The 12,214-nt window shown below is 48.0% G+C and overlaps 1 protein-coding gene across 6 annotated transcripts in view; it reads right to left on the reverse strand.

Annotated features, from left to right (window-relative positions):
* BCL11A (BCL11 transcription factor A) overlaps positions 1-12,214 on the reverse strand; it is a 113,222-nt gene that overhangs the window by 41,246 nt on the left and 59,762 nt on the right. The window lies entirely within an intron of this gene.

Here is a 12,214-nt window from a genome sequence, read left to right on the forward strand (position 1 = left end):
GTTTGGTGGATTTTGGCACTGTGTTTCATCATTTATGTGAGTGCTGGTTGGGAAGCGAACAACCAAAAAGCATTTCACTTTGCATGCCTAGCAAATGCAGTTGACAGCTTTAAGCTTTTAGGAACAAATGCAAAAAGTACCACAGTGTGCTAACACTAGCCTTTCGCTACACACCTAGAAATCCAGAAGAGGCATCTACTGTCACAAGAAAAAAGCTGAAGACATAGAAAGTGCCACTGAAGGACAGGCAGAACATAGAACAACAGATTAAATTCGTGTCACTGTATTATACCCACATTTTCCATTTTGCACTACTCAAGGTACCTTGAAATACGTGCACGCAACCAGAGCCACGACACCAGACCTTTAAAGACATGAGAGCTGCAGATTACAAACATGTTGCAACGCTTACTGTGTCCAGTGCCAAAAATGTGTCTCTAACCCGTAGGAAGAAATGGGTGTGGAACAGCTCATAGAAAGATCACTGCACTCACATGGCAGGGTACAAGGTCCCCCCTCTTTGTTCCTCCCTTTGAGAAAAACAACAGCTAAAAGATGATCAAGGAGCTGTTTCGCCTCCCCAAACTTTAAGAAAAGTACATACAGCTGGATGGGACGACCAGGTGGGAATCAAGAGAAATCCCGTGTGATTTGTGAAGACTGATGCTGCTTTGCTGTGGACTGATACAAACCACTGATCTCGGTGCTCAGCAGAGCATGGTGCTTGCTGCTTCTTTTTGGAGACTTCAGTCACCTCCTGTGTGGCACTCAATCGCCGCGAGTAGATACAAAAAATATACACAAAGCCTAAAAGTATTTCATTGGAATTGAAGCTCAATTTACAGCTCCCTAGACTCAAGGGTGTGTTTGAGCAGCCCTTTGTTGCAGGGTTTTGTCAAGGTATGTTCTGACTTGTCCCCTGCATGGCTGTGCAGTAATTCTTAATACTGATAGTCAATTACTTTGTTCACATCACTCAAACACCGACCTTTTTTTTTTTTTTTTTTTCTTTTTCCCCTTCTCAGCACAGCTAATCCAGGAAAGACAACACACAGCTAAACTACTGCTCTGAAAGACGCCAGTATTAACTCCCGGCTGGCCCAGGCTGGCGTCCTCAGCGTTCCCCTCCTGCCCTGCCAGGCACCTTTCCCTTTGCCGGCACAGGTAGGGAAGTGACCTGCGGAGCAAAGTGCCCTCCTTATCTCTCCTCAAATACCAGTGGGTCCAGGCTCCACAACTTCCTTCCCGACGGGATAAGCACTTACCCAGGTAATCTCATTACAGCCATTGTTCTCCGAAGGTTAATAAATACTTACTGGGATGAGTAAAGGCTCCGCAATCTGACCCCAACGCAGCAGAAATGATTGCTTAGGGCCAAGTTTTCATACTCTTGTTATGCTGAACACCATATTCTCTGTTAGCAGAGCAGCGTTAGCACCAAAATAAATGTGAATGCTTGCAAATAAGGTGTTGGCCCCACTTCTGACCTCAAGTTTTTATGTTATCATCATCGTGATAGCTCTGAAAATTAGCAGATGCTGCCAGTTCCTAATAAATACATGACTAAATTATTCTGAAACAACAGCAAAAACAAATTATACAAAGCATAAAATTCAAGGAGATGCCTTTCCAATTTCAACGTGTAGAAGAAAATAATTACAAGTTTTTCTTAATTTAAGGAAACACTTCACTTTTTCTCCCATCAGACATGAGGTGTGAATTATGCAAACACGATTCGGATTTGATGGGGTTATTTACATACTGTAGCCCCAACGACTAATGTAAATTTTGAGAGTTATGGAATCAAAAACCAGGTTTCCAAGAGCTTCTTAGAAAGAGGAGCAGCCACCACCCTCCCCAAAGCCAGGCCAACGCAGCTCCTTGGCAGATGTGTTGGACATCCCCATCAAGACAGAGAGCGGCACGGTCAGCACTCAACAAAATCCTCCTCCTAACTCCGAGACTTGCAAAATACCACGGACAAGGATGGCTCTCCATACCAACGACATACATTTCAAAGCAACGTTACCATGGGTCAGTCAGGATGATTAAAACACATTATCCACTTGTTCCAAAACATATAGGTGAGGTATACCTATAGATGTGCCCAGAAATCCATACAAAGCCTTGGACCTGCACAAGGCAATCCATCTTGCCACAACACTAAACAAAACTCTAAATACAACAAGGTGAGCAGATAACTATTTTTCGATGGTGACTGTCAAACCGTTGTGCAGTCATTAATAATTTAAACTTCATAGGAGGTCCATATCCTAATTAGCACAGTGCATAAAACAGATTTTCCATTTGATTTCCAAACAGAAAATTCAGAGGGAAAAACTGCATGGAAAATAAATAAAAAATGTTTACATTTTGGTTCAGTGACCAAAAGTTTTCTGAATTTCTTTTATGCCAGCTGAAGCTGTATCTAACTTCACCCAACCACACTCTCCAGCAAACACATTACCCGCTCAAAAAACGTTCTCATTTTTCAGATGAACACACTACAACGTGCTGAAATTAAGAGACTGAATCCTACCGCTGCAACTAAACAAACACCACGCCAAGTTGAATTATTTGTGACTCTCCCAAAGTCCCCCAGGGAATGAGGGAAAGCATCAAGACCAAAACTTGGCCAGACTCACTGAATGTCCCTGCGGGCTGCTCAAGGAGGTCTTCAACTTGCCAGGGGCTGCAAGGGGCAACCAGCCTCCCGTGCCAAGTGCCTGCATCACAGCTATGTCCCCTCTCCCACCACCATCCTGACCTCATATTGAAAGGTGGCAAATTTAATGTGATAATCAGCGTTGTCCAACTCAAATCCAAAAGTGGGGTTGGGCAGAGAAACTGAAGAGGTGCTTCCACTTTGCCCTTTGTCCATGAAAACCTCAGTTCCAGAGCCTCCAAGGCCATACCTCCTTCCATAGGTGTAAAGACACCCATATAGCACCTACGCATAATCCCCTGAAACGTACCCTGCACACAAACCACAGCAGGAAAGACTCTCCCATGCCGGGAGGCAACTAAGTGAGAAGGATGGTGACAAACAGGGTGTAGGATTCAAGGGGAAGCAGGCCGGCCTGCCAGAACTGCACGCCAGCCAATACCAAGATATGCAGGAAAAAATGACGTTTGCTTATGCCAGACGTTGAACCCAAAGCCATAAGAAAAGATGCCAATAAATTCAAGAGGGGGACTGTGTTTTAATCCAGCAATTACCTTTTGTAACATCTGCTTTTTCCTGCTAGTTCCACCCAGCTTGACTCAACGCAACGTGCGGAGCGGCTGCTCCCACCAGCTCTGGGCTGAACCTTGCTCTCCTGCCCCGCGAAGCCCACCGCCTCAGGTTTTTGGGGCGATGACTGGTCTGATGCCTCACTTCAGGAGGGCAAGGCGCCAGCCGCCCCGGAACAGCATCGTCCTGATAAAGAGAAAAATATCTCTTGACATGAACAGCCTTGCCAACTACGGGCCTGCCACTACCCTTCCCTTCTTGAGGAAGGTTATTGAGAAAGCAGTTTTGGAGTAGGGCCAACTGCATCTTGATCTTTCGATGTGTCTCTGATCCCTATCAATCTAACTTTAAAGATAGAGGCAATATTAGACCCGATGTCTAAGAATGCCCTTCAAATAGCAGATGTCGGGGAGAGGTCTCCTACTAGCTCTTTCTTCCACCCACAGCCGGCTCAGAAGAACGCAGTCTCCAATGTGGACCCTGTTTTTGACCTCCTTTCCCCCCACGCGTCCACTTGGGATGACCACCCTTGTGACACCCAGCCACAACAACAGTTGGCGATTAAAGCGGTCATACCTCTGGCAAATTTATGGACCTGGCCTTGACCCGATATGCTTTTAGGGCAGAATAAACTTGTGCAGAATCTTCTTGTAAGCCTGCCACTTTTTAGCCAAAAATAAACATGAAAAAACATGCACAGCAGCCTAAAGAATGGATTGCACCAACAGACCCATCGATAAGTAAATAATATTTACCATGGGCTTTGCGCTACAGCGTTAGGACAGACCACTCTAAAGATTAAGTGCTGGTTTGGTGTGCGCACTTGCCAGCTGGTCACGTCTAAACTCTCTCCATCTCAACACGCTTTGACTGGTAGGGACATGGCCCGGCACTGAGCTGGGGACGCGCGTGCCCACACTCCAAGGGATGGTGGTTTAGGTACCTGCTCCCAAAACAGTCACCTGCACATTGAGGCCCTCCAGGTCTGGGCGGAGGGGAAGACCAGCTAGGGCTCCCCATCCTCGCCTGTGCCAGATTACATTTCCACAGCAGCTGCTCCTTTTGTCTACACCCACTAAAGCCAAACCAGCCTAAAATTTAATTTAATCTGCTGTAAACCCAAGTGTCAGGCACTTAGATGGCAGCTAAAAGCGCCACTCTCAGATAACTGAGTGACACCGGCTAATAATAGCCTATGCATTAGGAGAGTGGGAGCGGACATTTTGTGTAACCAAAGAGGAACCTGTGCCTGGGAACAGCCCGAGGTGGCCGGTCTCAGCCCCGCCAGGAGCAGACGCCGTGCGCGGAGCCGTGCGCGGAGCCCACCCGGCCTCTTATGTGATTAGCTGCACTAATACCACTGGTGACCTCTCTTTCAAGCTTGGAGGCAACAATAGTCCTGGCTTTTGTTAGCGGGAGAACAAAATGCCACCTTTTACAGCTCTGCAATCATAGCTGCTTCCCTTTTCATCTCCCAGAGGCTCGGCACCAGACCTTGCTCACCGGAGAGGCTGGTTAACCCTTGCCAGGCAGCCCGGCCGCGGTGGGGAGGGAGGGGCGGCAGGGTCCCCAGGCTCCTTGTCTCCCACATCTCTTCATTTGCATGGGAAACACCAAATAAGCCCTTTCTGGTAGAAGATACACACATGCATGAGGGCAGTTCTCTGACAGACGTTGCTGGAGACAGTAAGTACCTGGTGTATCACTAGGTCACCAAAATCCACGCTGAGCTGTGTCCCCTCACTCTGTCTTTGGGAACTGCCTTAGTAAATAAAACGCACCCACTGACCACCAGCAAGGAACTAGTTTTAATTTAGGTGACCTTCCCTTGTCCAATCTTAAGAAGAGCGGTTAGAAGAAAAAGAGACTACGTTTTCCAGAGCAGCGCTTCCCAAAGCCACCGGCGCTCAGCAGCTCCCCCAGTAGAAATGGCAAAGCCACATCTCATGGAAAGGAGGCTCTTGGAAGGGATGCTCTTGGCACATGGTGCTGGTGTAAGCGTGAGCTTGAGCTTATGTGCAAGGCTACTCCCAAAAGAAGGGGACAGTTGCTCAGACACTCACTTCCTGCTGCCCATGGCTAGAGCGGCGCTTGCTCAGGACCTGAAGAAGACCAGCTTTCATCCATCTTGGGATTCCTTGAGAAGCAGGGCGCCTCATCTACCCCTGCACCCCTCCCCTCTCTCCTTCCTCCCAACTAGGGCTACAAGGAGCGCGGGGACCTTTCTCCCACAGCATGCAAGCGTCTTGGATGCACAGCTGACGGCACGTGTCAGTTATGCTCCAAATGGGTTTTCACAGGTCAAGGTTCTGCAGGCAGCAAGAGCAAACGCTATTTTTAGATGGGATAAGGTCACGGTGCTTTTAGAGACAGTGAGGTTTACAATAAAACCTATTGATCAGTCTCTGGAACTAGCGCTCCAGAGAGACGCCTAGATTGAAACAAAAATTGCCTGGCCGTTTTCTCTATAGACTCGGTGGGTAAAAGCTCGTTGGACTCCGTCTCTTTCATGAGATAAAATAAGTAAGAAGAACCTGCATAGAGACCACAGCTGTCCATTTAAGCGGACATAGGGAGGGGGGGAGAGAGGGAAAGTGGGACCCACGGGAGAGACCAGCAAGAAGCTCCAAGCAGACTTCTGCTGCAGTGACAAGCCAGCTGCCTGGAGGGCAAAGGCCATCCTTGCCGTGCCTGTGACTCCCACCTCTGCAGCCCGCTTGCCCAGTGAAAACACTAGGGCAACCTTGATTTTTTAAGAGAATTAATGTTTTACTTGCATCTTGGAGGGTAAGGGAAGGCCTCTGAAGGCATTCATCCCTGGGGTCCCTGACAGCACACACCTATGTGGTTGTTGGTGCTTTGGTGATGAAGATCACCCAGCTGACACGTGGAGGCCCAAAGGTGGAAAACAGACCTATATTTCAGCCAGGTAAATTATTTAACTGGATGGTTCACACGCTTCCAAGGTTTACACAACAGGTCACGTAAGAGCTTTAACCAAAAATACCAAAGCGACGGACTATCACACCTTCAAGTTCAGCCACAGACCTGAAGCTTTAAGTCCGCTACGGGCACATAAACACGTCTCCATCACAAGAAGCTCTTTATTGTAATGGAGACTCGCGACCACAGGGACGAGTGTGAAACCGTGGAGTATCTTCATTCATCATCTGCCCCACTCCCACAGCCTCGCTCACAAACAAAACATGCCATGGTAAACATAATCCATACATCACACCCTGACACGAGTGACCCCATTAGCGAGCTGAGCCTGTCCTAGCCGGAGCACCCTACCATACATTAGCAATACAATGACCGATGCATTTGTAGGATATAATAATAATAATAGTAATAATAATAGATAAAGACTATTGAGCTATGAAATGCTAGTATGGGTGACGGGATACGTAGTTTACTTTCTACTCCAGAAAATAACTGCATGAGTGGAGAAACATACTCAGCTGCTCAGGTAAAAGCAAATCACGCAGGAATTAAAGCACTCGCAAGCCTGAAGCATGGCTTGCTCACCATTCAACTACTAGGTTAGGCTGTAGTTTGAATTTCTGCATAATAGATATGACAAGATGCAAAATCTCCAACTGTATTATCTGTGCAGTGACTGCGCTACAGAGGAATCACAATAAAAAACATGTTTCGAAGCAGTACAGTAATTGTGATTCAGAAAAAAAAAAATAAAAGGAAGAAAAAAAAAGATGTGCTGATCTTTCCAAAAAAGATATTGCTGTTAGAAAAGCCAAGATAATCATCCTTCTGTTTAGGAAATCAGGGTTGGATTTTGTTTGGTTTGTTATATAAAGGTCCTTAGGCTCCTACCAGCACTTTTTACACTTTTATGATTTTCCTCGTAGTGCCCTGTGACTCTAGGAGAAAGTTTGAGATAAAATGATTATAATACATAAAGACAAAGTTACTTGGGAATTGAGGACACTGCTACAGCCCCTCATCTTCTTAACTGACGAAGTGAGTGGAGCTTTAGTGGAATATATGAGAAAATTCAAAGCTAATTTTTGTTTATAATTACTGATACCATACAAGTATCCTTTCCAGAAAGCCTACTCTATCACCCAGAAAGCAGATGCAAATATGGGTATAACTACAGAGTGCAATGAAGCCTGTGGTAATGCTCACATTAACTGCCGTGCAGTCAGATTTTTACCCCATATATGTATATGGGTACACGCACACATGCACCCGCACATGTGCTGCTCTGACAATTTTTGACAGACATCACTTGCATCCGCGCTCGAGTCGATGCCTGCCACGTTCTCCGAGTTTTTTCCTAGACTTCAGAGGATGTCAGATGAGGTGCTCTGTTAATCTGAACACAAATAACCAGAACGGGTTGATCCCAAGTTGCTTTACGCCGCTGTGCCTACCAAGTGACTCTCCTGGCTGCAGGGGAGCTGCCTGGGATTTACACCTGGGGTAGCTCCGGGCAGGATGTGCCCCACCAGACACTCTCCTCCACGTGTGCCCCTTCCCTTGGGTTTTGCACAAGCGCAGAAGCAGGGAGGGGACCGCGAGCATCCTCTGCTGCTGCTCGAGAGGGGCTTTTGTAACCTGCTCAGCTGCTGTTGGGCATGAAACCAAAAGGTTGAAGAGGCTGGAACGGCAGAAATTGGCTCCCTCCGTTTCTTTTACTGCGAGAGACACATGGGTTTGTGGGGCTTCCAGCAGGACGAGGCTTCAGGACCAGCACCTCCACGAGACGGGGGTCAGGGACATGACACCGTGCTCCCCCGAGCCGCCTTCATCCCTCGCACGCGGAGGGCACAAGGTGCTGAAGGACCCAGCTCTTTCCGCAACAGGACAGGGAGGGAAATAAACCCCAAAACTTTTAATTTTTATCTTTTCCATTTGTTTTTGAATTAGCATTCAGAGTCTGACGCCACGACACGGCTAGCTAAAAATGTGTGCGCGGATATGTCATCCATGAACAAAGTGGCTCATGTTTGTTCTTTATTATTTAGGAAATGCACATTAATTACTGCAGATTTTCTCCTATACATCTACTGTATCTCAGACAGAATTGCTGAGAAGGTCTGCAGAATAAAAATGTATGGAGTAATTAAATGGATATTTATAATTAGAACTTAATAATTTGCATCAGGGACAAATGAGCTCTGATTTCAATCTGTAGTGCATTTAGATTAGCCTGAAGATAGTGTAATTTGATGTTTTATAGTCCTCCTCTCAGATTATGAAACAATACAGTGTCTTTAAAGCAGACGTGTTTGTGTCAGGAGTGTGTTAAGAAGAAGCCGCAATGAAAATGTTTGACAACGTGAAAGCAGCCATAAATTACATGACAACTGCGTAAAAGTTGTGATGAAACAAATAAAGGGCTGACCTATAATGCATCCGATTCAGCGCTGCACCCGCACTGCTCGGTGCTCATCCCGGCGCAGCGAGCGCATCCTTACGCGCGCGGCTACTTAGCACCGAGAAAACTCTAAATTATCACTAGTCAACAACATTGATTTTTAGTCGACATTTCAATCAGTTTGGAGTAGAAATACTACACCGCTCCCCCGGCAGCCTCTTAGCCAGCCGGCTGCTCGGCCGTAGCCTTTTCGGTCACAGCTCTGTTACAGCCCCATTGTTCCCACTGTACAATATTTATCGCGGGCTCTCCAGACACAGGTACTTGACCCAAAGGTCACTGCCTTGTCTCTTGGACATACAACCTACCTTTGCTGCTGACACCGTTTACCCAAACGCGGGGAGGCCCCACGAAGCCCGCTAGCTCCCCGCAGGCGTACAGGGTGAATTTCCCCCTGTGTCCCCAGGTGTTGCATGGCCTCAGCCAAGCACGTGCCCCCCAGACCAAGCGCCTGCATCACCGCAGAGCTCGACCATGGGGCAAGAGGTGAAGCGGCCAACGAAGTGGGGTGGACCCTTCGCAGTGAGAAAGGTCTTGGCAAAGAGCAGGTTGGTTTGAAGATGCGACCATGTCTTGATTTTACTTCCCAGCTTTGCCCAGCCAGTGGCATGGAGGAAGGGCAGCACGGCAGGGATGGCACCGGGCTCTCAGTCCCGCTCTGCCGCAGCTCTCCTGCCTCACCTGGGGTGGTGAGTTACCCCACCCATGCCATGCTTTAAAATAGTAGTTGCCAATCTCACCCCGGTATGTATTCATTAACATCACCAAGGCACTCAGGTCCTCACGTAATGGATGCTGTAGAGGTAAACACCACGATCAGCAGATAACAGGGAGTCCTGTGCAGGCGTTACACAGGAGAACTACGCACGTGTGTAGGCAAACGCCTGGGAAAAAATACAGGGGTGCCAAGTCGCTGGGAAGTTCGCAATCAAACTAGTTATGGTTTGACACGCAACGCGGAGAGCAAGGGAAGAACCAGTTTCAGGACGGAGACTTCCAGACCCAGAGGACCGGCACCCAACACAGGGGAGCCGTATCCCATAGCCTCATCGAGCCTTTGTGCTTTCCTCCCACAGAGCAGAGCATCACCAGCTGCTAGTGAAAAATGCGAAGGGGAAGGAGAGGAAACAAACCACCCTGGTGGTTTGAAAATCCCAGCCTCCTCAAAACCGAGGACTCTCAGACCTGGATTCTCCACATGTAGCGAGGGGGCCAGGCAAAGGCCATCCCTGCCCTTACCCCTCTTCCAGCAGGGATGGCCACGTGAGATAGAGCCACAAGTGCCAAGCAAACTTAATTCCCAGCGAGGCATGAGTCTGGGAGCCCATCAAAGGGGCAGGTGATCCACTCCTACCTACCCTCCATGTCTCTGAAAATTTTGCAGCAGGGGTGAGCCTGTGTCTTCCCAGCTACGTCCTTTCTGTGCATTTTGAAATCCACCTGGTGTCAGCGGGACGGAAAACAAGGCACCGAGATCTTTCCTTTGAGGAGTTTCTTGTTTGACCAGAATACACGTTATTCAAATCAGCTAGAGTGAAACGCAGTTAAGCTGCTGTTTGTTCCAGCACGATGAGACTGGCCTGTTAAAAAGCAAAAATGTCAGGATGTTACAGGCTCAGCCTCCTGCCAAGACTGGTAAGTAGCTGAACAACTGTCAGAAACAGACAGTGTAATCGGAAACCAAAAAAAAAATTAAAAAAAAAATCCAAAACAACCCTGAATTCAGACCGTGTTGCCGAGTCGCAGGCACGCTGGGGCCACCTATGCCCCCAGCCAGGTGCCCTTGGGAAGCTCCAACTCTGCGCTCACCCTGTGAGCTCCCAGGTAGCATCTGCAGCAGCCCCATTTACTACACCCCTGCCAACTCCGCCTCTTGCAAAGCAAGTAACTTGAAGAAAAACCACCGGTAACCCAGTAAAGATCTCCGATTTGTCTTTATTCTTACCACCCCGGCGTTACAAGAAAGCACCTTGACGTCGCGCACGGCCCGACATGTGTTGTGACGGCTGTGTAAAGGCTGGAATCACAGCCACCTTCGCACCAAGTGCAGCTCTGTGCTACGGGGTCAATTTGATTTTTTTCTCACAAAGTTATTTAAATGGGTGGGAGCCACCGTATAAAGGTGCTATCGTTCACAGGCTGTGGACCTGCGTTCAGTCCATCCCCTGGGTTTGCCCTCTCCAACCAGGCAGAGATTGCCTTACAGATGTTTTTTTACCCCTGAATTTAACTCCTACTATTTCTGAAATCTCCCAGACACACGCACGCCCCTCCTGCTCTCACACACGCTCAGAATTTAATTTGCCTCTCAGAACACCAAACCCCCTTTTTTTTTTTTTTTGTCCTGGGCCCTCAGGTTACTGGCACAGCGACAACTCTTTTTTTCCCAACAGCGAGCCAGGAAAGATGATAGAACCTGCATGCGTGGCCAAGGGACTGGTCTCAACTGGTTCAGAGGGAAAAAATGGAGCTGTGTCTTTTTTTACCCCCCCTCTCTCTCTTCTTGCCTTTAGCCAAAAGACCTGGGAGCATTTGATGTACAGTCAGCAGGTATTTTAAAAAAAAAGAAAAAAAATTATTGAAAAGGCTGGCCGGCTCCGGGGCTGTGACACTCTCTCATCAAACTCTGGACTTCAGCCAAGTTCATCTGTTAATGGAGAGCCACAGCCAGGGCCTCCCCCCACCACCACCCCCCTGCTCCCTCCTCTACCTCTTCCTCCCTCCTAAAAAACTAGACATCGATTATGTCTGTGCTTTTCCCTTTCTATTCAAGATAAACAAAGTGCTTCAAGTTCAGGGCACACCCTGGGACCCTTGACAAAGCAATCTATCATCCTGTCTGCTAAACCAGTCTGGCCACACCACCGCGGAGGAGACTAATGCTTCCAGTGTACAATTTTCCCTTTGTGCTGCTGCCCTATTACTAGTAACCTCTTTTCTTTCCTACCTTCCCAGGAGCAGATGTGCTTGACCACTTTGCCTAAGCCCCTCCTGGCAAAGGCATTTCTCGCTGAAAGCAACCTCAAAAAAAAAAAAAAAAAAAAAAAAAAAAAGAGCCAAGCCCCCGCCTGCCCCCTCCTCTCCCCAACTCCTGTCTCCATCCCTACGTCCACCAAAGAAATCCAGCACAGAGCTTGATTTTTCCTTGCCCGCTGAAGGCTTCTTTTTAAGGAGTAAGTTCGGGTTTAAATCATATCCACTAATTCATTCTGACTTGCAATTAAATGCAAATACACTTTTATAGCCAGCATGGAGTGTATTAATTTTAACAGCAAATGACAAAATAAGAATACAGTCCCTCCAATACCAATAATGAATCGCGCTATAAATCACGTTAGTGGTCACATTCATTAAAGCCTGTAAAGCGCTTTGAGATCCGCAGGTGCAACACGCCATCAACCTACAACGTAGCATCAGCTCGCTCAGGCCTCGCTGCCGTCACCAGAGCGTCCCAGACCCCAGCCAGGGGCCACAGCCAGCTCCCTCGCCGGCGGGGAGACCCTGATCGCACAGGGAACACCCCACCAACCGCTGAGGACCCAAATCTGCTCCCCGTTCCTCCCGTCAGCACCCCA

The sequence above is a fragment of the Strix aluco genome, chromosome 3 (genome assembly GCF_031877795.1).
Source record: "Strix aluco isolate bStrAlu1 chromosome 3, bStrAlu1.hap1, whole genome shotgun sequence".
NCBI classification, from domain to species: Eukaryota; Metazoa; Chordata; class Aves; order Strigiformes; family Strigidae; genus Strix; species Strix aluco.